This window comes from Crocodylus porosus, unplaced genomic scaffold (genome assembly GCF_001723895.1).
Source record: "Crocodylus porosus isolate Cpor-Errol unplaced genomic scaffold, CroPor_comp1, whole genome shotgun sequence".
NCBI lineage: Eukaryota > Metazoa > Chordata > Crocodylia > Crocodylidae > Crocodylus > Crocodylus porosus.
Genome location: NW_017728935.1, coordinates 3203398 through 3213419, shown reverse-complemented (window position 1 = coordinate 3213419; position 10022 = coordinate 3203398). Strand labels below are relative to the sequence as shown.

The 10022-nt window shown below is 48.7% G+C and overlaps 1 protein-coding gene and 1 long non-coding RNA gene across 2 annotated transcripts in view; one reads left to right on the top strand and one right to left on the bottom strand.

The window, feature by feature from the left end:
- The window catches only part of MDFI (MyoD family inhibitor), a 38910-nt gene that overhangs the window by 9358 nt on the left and 19530 nt on the right, over nt 1-10022 (top strand). The gene's annotated exons all lie outside the window — the stretch shown is intronic.
- On the bottom strand, nt 624-4777 carry LOC109317785. Its single transcript, XR_002103116.1, has 4 exons — nt 2966-4777; nt 2495-2594; nt 1963-2170; nt 624-753 (listed from the first exon to the last, which is right to left on the bottom strand). It is a non-coding gene; the product is annotated as an uncharacterized LOC109317785 (long non-coding RNA).

The window sequence follows — 10022 nt, the reverse complement described above, 5'->3', positions numbered from 1 at the left end:
GCTGACTTCCTGCCCTTTGGGCGGGGGGCTGGACTCGATGATCTCCCGAGGTCCCTTCCAGCCCTGATGTCTATGAAATCGGCAGTTTCCTGGTGGCCATGTCCTTTTGCATCTAGCACCAGTGTCTCAGCAGGTTCAAAGAGCGCTGTCCTACAACTCAGGTTTCCTGTCCCATGTTCGGGGTCAGGAAGGAATTTTACCCCATGGTTGGATATTTTATGGAGCTTTCTGGAGTGGGCTCTACCTGGGATCTCCTGAGCGAGTATTTAACAACCTTCTGCAGAAGCAGGACATGGGCTGCCAAGGTCCCCTTGCTTTACCTGTGGGAGGTTTGGCTATTATGTCTTGTGCTGTGCCGGGGTTGATGGTAGTTTCACGAAGGGGTTTGATTATGGATTTGTCTAGACTGGTTTGAATAGGGATGATCCTGCCCCTGGCAGGGAGTTGGCCTAGATGACCTCTGGAGGTCCCTTCCCGCCCTGCCTCTCTACAATCACTGATTGCAAACCAAATCTCGCGCAGGAAGAGCGTCCAGTGAGCCACTCGCACGCCAGGCTAAGGGTTTGCACCCACCTAACTGCCCCGGGTATGAATTGGTGGATAAACCGCCTCTATGGAAAAAATGCAGAGGAAAAAAATAGCCACTTTTATTTCCATTTTGCCCTGTAACAGCCACTACAAAATAGCTCTCCACTGATCATTTTCTACTCTCCCCATTTTGTTGCCATCCGGGAAACTGCTGCGTGTTTATATCTTAAAAAAGAAAAACAAGCCGAGAGAGAAAATAAGAGGCAGCCCCTCTGGCTTTTTTCATCAAAGGCTCCAGTTTTGAAACGAAACAAAACAATCCCCCGGCCAGGATCTGCTGCTTGCCACTAGAGCGTCACATTCTTTGCTTCTAATTGAATTTCCTTTGAAGCTGCCTGCCTTGCTTTTATTAGTTGCAGAGATGGGGGGGTTTATAGTCTCCCAGAGGTGGCACCCCATGCACATACCATCCCTCTGTCTGCGTGCCCAGCTGGACAATCTCCCTTGGAGGCTCCCAGGCAGGACCTGGGTCCGGTAAGGGTCCCTGGCATCCATTTCTTTTGCTTTGCAGAAAGAAATTTGCCTTGCCCTATCCTCCGCTTGCAGCCTGACTCGAGACGGGCAACAAATGAGTTGCAAATGATAGGCTGTACAGCTGTGAGTTTCTGAAGCTCGTGGGACGGCCCCTGGCACTGCCCTCTGGCATCTGCACGGCTCTGGGCGAGTCGCAGCCTGTTCAAAGGTGGTTAGTGGGTTTGAGCGGTACTATTTCTCAAGGCCTTTATTTGGAAACTGGATTTCCAGGACGTGCTGAGCAGCTGCCAGCTGTATGATCAAGCTCTTTTGTAGGTGGTTCTAGTCCGACACCAAAAAAAAAAAAAATGCTAATCTATTTTAAAATCTTGGCCTAATTTCATGCATCTGGGCCTCAGCTTCCTATCTGTAAAATAGGGGTGATAACGCTTCCTTTCCCTCACTCCTTGTCTTTGTTGTCTGTGTAGACAACATCGCTTCTCGGCCTCTTGAAGGCTCAGATCAAGCGTGAGGGTTATGGAGTAGACGTTGCCCTTTTTCTGTGCATGTGGACAACGCCGAATGCCATGGGGCCTTGTCCTTGGTTGGCCTTGGTGGAATTTAGCTCAAACTAGAGACTCTCTCAGCCATCCAAACTGAACCGCTGGTGATGCTTTGAGGTGCCCACATGATGTAGACATCTGTGTTATTTTAATTCTTTCTTCTGCTTTTAGCTAGGTCTTGAGAAAAGCCTAAAGCAAAATCACTGAACACCGGCTTTGAACCCACAGGAGAGTGGGGAGCGGGAAGTCAGGCTGGGGTAGCGGATCTGTTGTTGGCTGCACCTCCAAGAGAATTAGACCTGGGGCAAGACCCTGAAGTTCGGCAGCCTTCAAAACAGCTCTGCTCATTCACACCCACCAGAGATCTGGATGATACTGGACAACTGTACGGATCTAGAGGCAGGTACAGATCCCAGCTGCCTTGAAATCCAGACCCAGAGTTTTGGTTCGAGCCCATGTCCTGTGGCAGAAACCCAGGCCTGCCTGGGAAGGCAGGAGACGAGCTCTTTGTGGGGTGTTTCCAGCCGGCAACAGAAGTGGCTGGCAGGGATTGTGTTCTCCCATCCCTACAAGAAAGGAAGAGAAAAGGAGCTTCTGTTTGATCTTCCTTCCCTTCCCCAATCTCTACACCCAGGACAGGTCCTGCCCTCATGCTAAGACCACGTGGGAATTTTTACTGCCTTGTTGCAGAGGAGAGCCGTGTACACACACACACCCTGCCTTGTAAACTCTAGCTTGGCTGTACGGTCTGCTCCCAGGGGAGGTACAAAATTAAAGACAAGGCTGGATGGGTGGACACGGTAGATACAGATCCTGCGTTAGGCAATAGCCCTGCTGTGCACTTTGAACAATGAGGATTTTGTACCGAGCATCGTAAGAAGATTTTGTACCTTGACCACCATTTACTGTTGTTTTTGCTGATGGGAACTCACAGGTCAGCATGGTGCCTTCTGCTTCGTAGCAAGATCAGTCGTGGGATAAATAATACAACTAAAAGAGGAACGCAGAGAGCCTGGGTTGATTTCAGGAGCCCTGATTTCTAAGGCTGAGCTTATCCACACCTGGTAGTGACTGACAGATGATACCAAATAACTGTGGTGTCCCTGGGTACAGTGTGTATTGGTCTCTAGTGGGCGACTAACCATAGAAACTGGCCTTCTCAAATGACATGGAGCGTCAGCCTTGCTGGAGACTGGACTTCTTGTTCATCGCTACGCACGGCCCCTCCAGATCAGTACTCAGGCACTTCAGGAGATACCCACAGTGCATCTGTTTTGTGCCTATACAGATGACCTCCAACTCTAGGGCTTTCAATCCAGCCTGCCTTGCAAGCTGGATGCACTAAACAGGAATGCACTCACCTAGTTTAGCAACTTTCCATTCTGAGATGAACATCTTGGTGCAATACGTTCTCAGGAGCGGCTGGGAGTTTGTGTTGAAAGGCAAGGAGGATGAGTTACTAACGCCATGAGAAATTCCTTGCCCCACCCAAATGGTTTCATCATAGGCTGTGCTGTAGTCATTAGGTCAACTCTCTGTGCTGTTACGCACGAAGCTTCAGGCTGACCTTTGAAAACGAGCTTGCTTTCATGTCATCCTGACCCAATTTAGTAAGTGGAAGGATCCAGGCCTGGATCTGCACTTGATATAAATCCAGACCATGTGGATTAGCTTCCATCTCTGAGAGAGGGGAGTGTCTGCAGAGCAAGAGGGTGGCTGGGAGGCAAGCCTACAGAACTGCATTTTCAGCTCCGCCACTGTGCTGTCTTGCCCTGGGAAACTCTTCTTTGTGTACCTTGGTTTGCCTGTCTGTGCAGTGGGAACAGTAACAATTACCAGGGGTTCGGGATAAGGCTCTGCTCATGCAACATATGTTGTTTCTGCACAGAACCCTCATCTGGCTTCCCAGCTTGCTCTGAGGATGAAAGTTGCTGTAGTAGTACAAATTATTATTCTTGTTAATAATGATGTCCACCAGCTCACATTTATCTGCTCTTCAATTAACTTTTTCTAAGGACTCTTAACAGGTTAGAAAGACACAAATTTTCCCTGGCAGCACCTCTGCTGGTTTGACCCTGTAAGGTTGCACAATTACCGTACTGCCTTGTCCTTAATTAGACTCTCCGTGATTGATCCCAATGCTGCAGTGTGGTTCATTCGGTCTGTAATTTCCAGAATCAACCCAGATCGGAGAGGTACCACAGTGTCAGCTCTCCAAGGTACAAGGACAGTTGCTTTTTTTGAGGATGCATTGCATGCCCCAGAGCCCCATCCTGATACCTTCACTCAGGCAAAGCTGCCGGTGAGATTGGTGAGGGCTTTTGTCTGAGGTTTGCAGGATCAGTTAGCTTGATCCTGAGAGGTGAGGAGCCTAAAGCACTCTTTATACTCAGTGGGGGATGCAAACGCTCAGGACCTGTCTGGACCTCGGGCTGCTTGGTGTTATCAGAACCTAGCGCCCTCTGATGTATGCCCACATCCAACCAAAGGCTTAGGGGCTGTTCACCAGCTGGATGTGTGCACAGGTGCTTTGCTGGATTGAGCCCTGTCTGCATTTGGTGGCACTATAGCTGTCTCTCAGAGGCAGCCTGAGCTGGTGGTTAGGCCATAGGGCAAAGGCTCCGGGAAGCTGGGTTCTGTTTCTGACTCTGCCACTGGCCTGCTCCAGGACCCGGGACAAACCACATCATGCCTCAGCTCTGTCTGGATTGTGACTTCTGTGAGCCAGGGCCTGTTTCTTACTTTGCATATGCTCAGTACTTAGTAAGTGGAGGCCTCTGAGCACCTCTCTAATACATATATAGATAAGGGCACACTCTGATCTCCCCTCCTTGTTCCTTTGAACAAGTTTCGACAACAAACAATAGACGCAAGAGATTCAGCTGACTTCCATGCTGCTTCTTCATCATCCATACCTGCTGCTTTTAGTGGTCCAGAGCCCCACCCCTCAACAGACAGCTTTATTACCTAGCGGGCATCTTTACACAAGATGTCTTACTTTGCAGTAGAGTAAATGACTGCACAGTATCACCGTCTACACATGCAGACCTTTACTGCACGGTAATTTGCTCTACTTCGCAGTTAATTTGCTACCTGTAAGCAGGTAGCAAATTCATTGCTGAGTAGTTACTGCGTAGTAAGGCATGTGTTGACGGCCAACTGGGAGCAGATTTGCTCCTCATTGGCAGGGCAGCAGGGGGCAGGAAATTGCTCCCTGCCCTGGGAGCTGCCTGCTGCCGGGATGGGCTCTGGTGGTGGAGCCCAGGTAGGAACAATGTTCCCCTGCCCCGGCAGCTGGGAGCTCTCAGCCCCAGCTCTGATGGTGGAGTGGGTGCTGGGAGATTGCTCCCTGACCTCGGGAGCTCCCTGCTGTTAAGGCAGGGGGACATCGTCCCTGCCTGGGCTCCGCTGCCCTGTGCCCCTGGCCCCATGCTCCTTGCCAGCCCCTGGACTAGCACCCAGGGGTAGCCTGGAGTTCCCCCTGGCTGCTGCAGGGGGGCCGAGCAGGGTAGGAGCAAATCTGCTCCCAAATGCATGCATGTGTTGATGCCTGCCCAGGGTGGGTTTACTCTGCAGTAAATTCCAGGGGAGTAAACCCATCCAGCTGCATTTGCATGTGTAGACATGCCCAGTGTGTCTTAAAGAGCTGAGACTCAAATGCTGGGATCGTCAAAGCAGCCTAAGGGAATTCGACTCCCAGATTCCATTTTCTGTTTGATAAGAGAGAAAGTCCTTTGGCTCCTTTGAAAATCCCAGCCCAGACTGGCAAGGCTGATTAAGGAGGAACCGGAAATATCACTGCTTCCCTTACAGGCTGATATCTGGTTGCCACATTGGCTGTGGCCAGGAATTGTGCTCTCCTCTGGGGCAGCTGATACATATAATAATAAGGCCACACTCTGATGTCCCCTTCTTGTTCCTTTGAACAATAGTTTCCCCATCGCCTTCTACACCTTACCGGCCCCCACTGCAGACTGTATTGTATGTGCCTGGTGGACTCCTGGTCTGATCCAGTCTCCATCTTCCTGTTTTCCTACCCACTAAATCACTATATATGACAAATAATAATAACCCGGATGTGGAGCTGGTAAGCTATCGTATTTGGGTTGGCTTTTTTTTCCCCCTAGGGAAGTAACTTCTCATGGAAACTAGCACTTGTGACCAAATTGCTCACTGTCCCACAGGTGAACTTTTTCTAGCCCATCTCCCAGATAGTCCGAGAGACTATAGCGAAATTGTGAACATAACTGGCGAGGTTTGGAGGGCTTTGAAAGCAAAGCTGCGCGACGTGTCTGGAGCTCTCTGATTAGCTTATGCTCCGCTGTGACTTTCTGGGCATTTCTCTTCCCTTCCTCTCATCCTTTCTCTGAATATCTTTGAATCTGAAATGCTTTAGTGCATTAATTTGAGACTGAATGTAAATACGCCATTTGGATTTCTCCCAGTTGAGCAAACTTTCAAACCAGAGCTCTTCTTCGCTCGTCTCCTCTTCAGCCTGCACTTGGGATTGGAGGGATTTTCTCCAACACTGTCTCTTCCATGCTCCAAACCACTTAATCAAGTTCTAAAATATGCATCTGGGGGACCAGTAAAGCACCTGATTGGCCCAGGCAGCGTATGCATGAACACCAAGAGACTGCTCACTGATTTTATCTGTATGGAGCAAGCTAAAATGCTCCCAAGTGAAATATTGCTGCCAGGTAACACGTTAATAGCAAGTGGCTTGCTAGGGTACGTCTTTGTTTATCTGTCTTTCCAGCTCGCTCTCCTTTGACTGGCCATCCCAGGGAGATTAAAGGAGACAGAGAGATGAAGATTAAATTCCAAGAAAGATCCTGTTGCCCTTGTTTCTATCAGAAAGGGATTCAAACCAAAATACTAGACTCAGGCGTGCTTCGGTTTAGCCATGGATCCAAGTACATTGACTTCCCCCTTCCCCTCTCCCTTGGGCAAGGCCCAGATCCAAGCAGCCCATGTCTCTCCAAAAGCAGCATCTTTGCTTCTGGGTCTTGTAGTCCGAACACAGCTCCAGTTTCAGGGTGTGCAGCAATCTGTACCCAGGCAGTTCAAGGAGAAACTTATTCTGTTTTGTTTGGGCACTTGTACACGCTATCTGTTCTACTCTATTTTATTCTCTATCATGGGCTGTCGTGCTTTAATAACTGCATGTCTGGGCAACTTCCAGTCATTTGTGAAGCAATGTGACCAACATCTGTCACATTAGGAAGCTATTTTTAATTCTCCACTGCAAGATTTGTATCATAGCACATGGAACCACTCTTAGGCCAAGTCTGCACTGCAAAGGTACCGTGCAAGACAGAGTTGCTAGGCTTGCTCTTTGCTAGCTTCTGAACCAGAAACAGTACAGCTCTGTGACTGTGTGGTATTATGGGCGAGCTAATTAGCCCTGCTGAGTGGCGGTACCAATTAGCCCAGCCATATGCAAATTAGCCCAGCTGCTGCACTGCGATGACCCAGCTGCAATATTTCCATTCCCAGAGCCCCAGTGCGGTAAATCTGTGGTGTAGACACAGTTGTAGAGGTGGGACAAAATGGACGCCAATCTGATCTTGCCCGTTGCATTGTCGGATTGTTATTTGGTGACACTAAGAACGTAGCAATAGCGAAGCCTTTCCCAACTCTTCCAAACTGGATGTGGACCAGGGAGCCTTTTTCAGGAGTGTCCTCCCTTCACTGTTTCATAAGAACAAAAAAACCCACAATAAACCAGGAAGCTAGGAAAGTGGGCCACCCCCCCTCCCGCCCCCCGGGGCCCCTTGATTTGTCTGATGTCCATAGTCATTCTCACTTTCCCCTGAAGTCAAAGCAAGAGTTAAAGCCAGTTCACTGAACTGGTGCTGAGTACAGCTTGTCCCTTGCTTGCACTCCGAGCTGAACTCCGAGGTTCAGCTAAGCTGACTGCCGACCACTTGCTGACATGGTGCAATTCCCAGTTGCTTGCTCTAGAGTTTTTGGATGTGTTGGTTTGTTCGTGCAAGCGAAATACTGTCTAGCCCTACAGTCATACACTATTTTAATCTACTCAAGACGAGGCCTAAGCGCAAGGCCACGAATGATATAGATCCGATGGAAGTTCAGAACCCAAAACATGACTCTCACCGAAACAAATTTCCTCAATTAACTAAACACCGTCTTCTACTTGTAGGCGTTGTTTTTCATGGCTTGCACTGAAGAAATAGTACAAGCTACCCAGTGAAAGAAATGAAGGTTCATGGGCTATGTGTATCTTCGGTGTTGCCAGAACTCAATTTTTCTTACGTTTTCACAAGTTTTGCAGTGTTTGGTCTTTTTATTCCTTAAAACCCTAGGTGCTGGAGTCTGGTGATGTTCTTGAGAATCTTAGCTGTCGTTTTATTTTTACTTTATTTTATTATTTTCAAAAAAGCATGTTCCAGGCCTTATTTGTTGCCGCAGAGAAAAGCCAAAAAAATCTGATCCAGGGACATCTCAAAGGCTCAGAAACAGAGACAAGTGAAAAGAACCTGATGTTTTTATCTCTTCTTTTATAGCTTCATGACCCTTAAGTCTATCTTATAATTTATTGGGGCTTAAATGTTTCTTGCATCCTGTTTCCTCTGTGCATATAACAAAATGTGGAGTCCATTTTTCCATGTAGGGTCAGTATTAATATTTGCATCCAACATATTGAACAATTCTCAGTCAGGAAATTGTGCTGAGTTTATATTGTTAATGACATGACACAGCTCCATGCAATTATCCAGTGCATGGACTCAGGAGCGCTCTGTAGCATGGAGCAGAAATCTATTGAATATATTGTTTGAAATCTATGTCCAGAGCTGGACAGTGGCATTTCTCTCATGTTGGTCCTGATTATGAGGCAGAGAAAGTATTGGAGAGTTGGAAAGAAATTACTGTGCAGTACGGGCATGTCTACACGTGCACGCCCATACTGAGCAGTAACTATGGTGACTTATGCCGATTTGGGCATAAATTTTGCTACCTGCATCATGCAGGTATGAGAATTTATGCCTGATTAGTTACTGCGCAGTAATGCCCATGTAGACGCCTTGCTGCACAGCAACACTGTGGGTGTCGACTGACTTGGGACTAAATTACTGCACAGTAGACATGCAGTACAGAATTACTGAGCTTTAATAGCTGCATGTGTAGGCACCCACCTAAAAACCTCTTACTGGGCAGTAAATGTACATGTAGATGTGCCCAGTAGGTAGAGCAGGACTCTGGAAGTCAGGAGGCCTCAGTCCAATTCCAAGCCCCGACACTTGCTGTATGCGACGGGGAAACTCACTTCTCTTTGTGCTTTTGTCCGCCTTGTCTGTTGACAATGCACCGTCTTTGGGGAAGGCACAGTCTCTCTAAAGAGCTTGAAGGCGCTGCCACAATGCAAAGAACAGCCCAAGGGTCAGTCTAAACTGAATCCACTGGGAGTCGAGGGTTGCTCAATATGTGATGCATCATTCTCCGCCGAATGCTGTGCAAAGGGTTATGGAGTACATACTAGTCCCGAGGGCAATGACAGCATTGCTTGCTTGCAAGGCCTATGCCTTGCTGTACCCACATGGCTAGATACTAATGAACACCTGCTCCAGAAAGGCTTGCTGGGGACTCTTTGCAGATGGGGTTCAAGTGGATGCCTCGTTATGCCATGCTGAAGGGTTTTAGTGGTGCAGTTACGTTCCTTGCAGCAGGGGGTATGAGGGCTGTGCTTGAGGGGGCTGAAATGTGTGCTGCTTCTTCCTAGAAGATGGAGAACTCCTGGGGTCCCTCACCAAAGACGTGAGTGGAGCCAACGGCTGATGACTTCTGGAAAAATTAAAGGAGGTCTCTTTATCGCACTGGGCCGTCTTGTCAAGCAGGGACAAGAAGATCTCCCTGCCTTGCCTGCAAAACGCTCAGAGATCATTTTGTAAAAGCCGCTTTCAGTTATTATTTCATACACTGATACTGTTTTCCTGTGGGACTGCTTGGATTTGAAAATCTCACAGTCCCAGCAAGGAAGACTGTGCAGGCCTGCTGTCAAAGCAAAACCCACGGCGTGAGCACGACTGGTCGTTCTCCCCGCCCTGGTGCCAAGCTCTGACGCAGGGAAATCTTCCTGAGCTCCAGAAAGCGAAGGTGTCCAGCACCTACCTGAGGCTGCTCGTACTAAGAGATGCCCTGACCCTGCACCGTGTCAGCAACTCTGCTTCTTCCTTCTTTCGGTGCTATGGGAGGCTGTGGATGTGGGGTTGGGCCCCTTCACTGGCTCGTGCGCTGTTTGAAACACGGGTGAGCTGGCTTTCGCAAGCCGCAAGGCTGCGTGCATAACCCAGGGACAAACCAACTTGTCCAAATTTTCCCCTGTTATTTTTGTCTGTTGTCTGGCCGGCTTGTACCAGTGGGAGTTGATCTAATTGCCAGTTTCCTCCCGCCGTT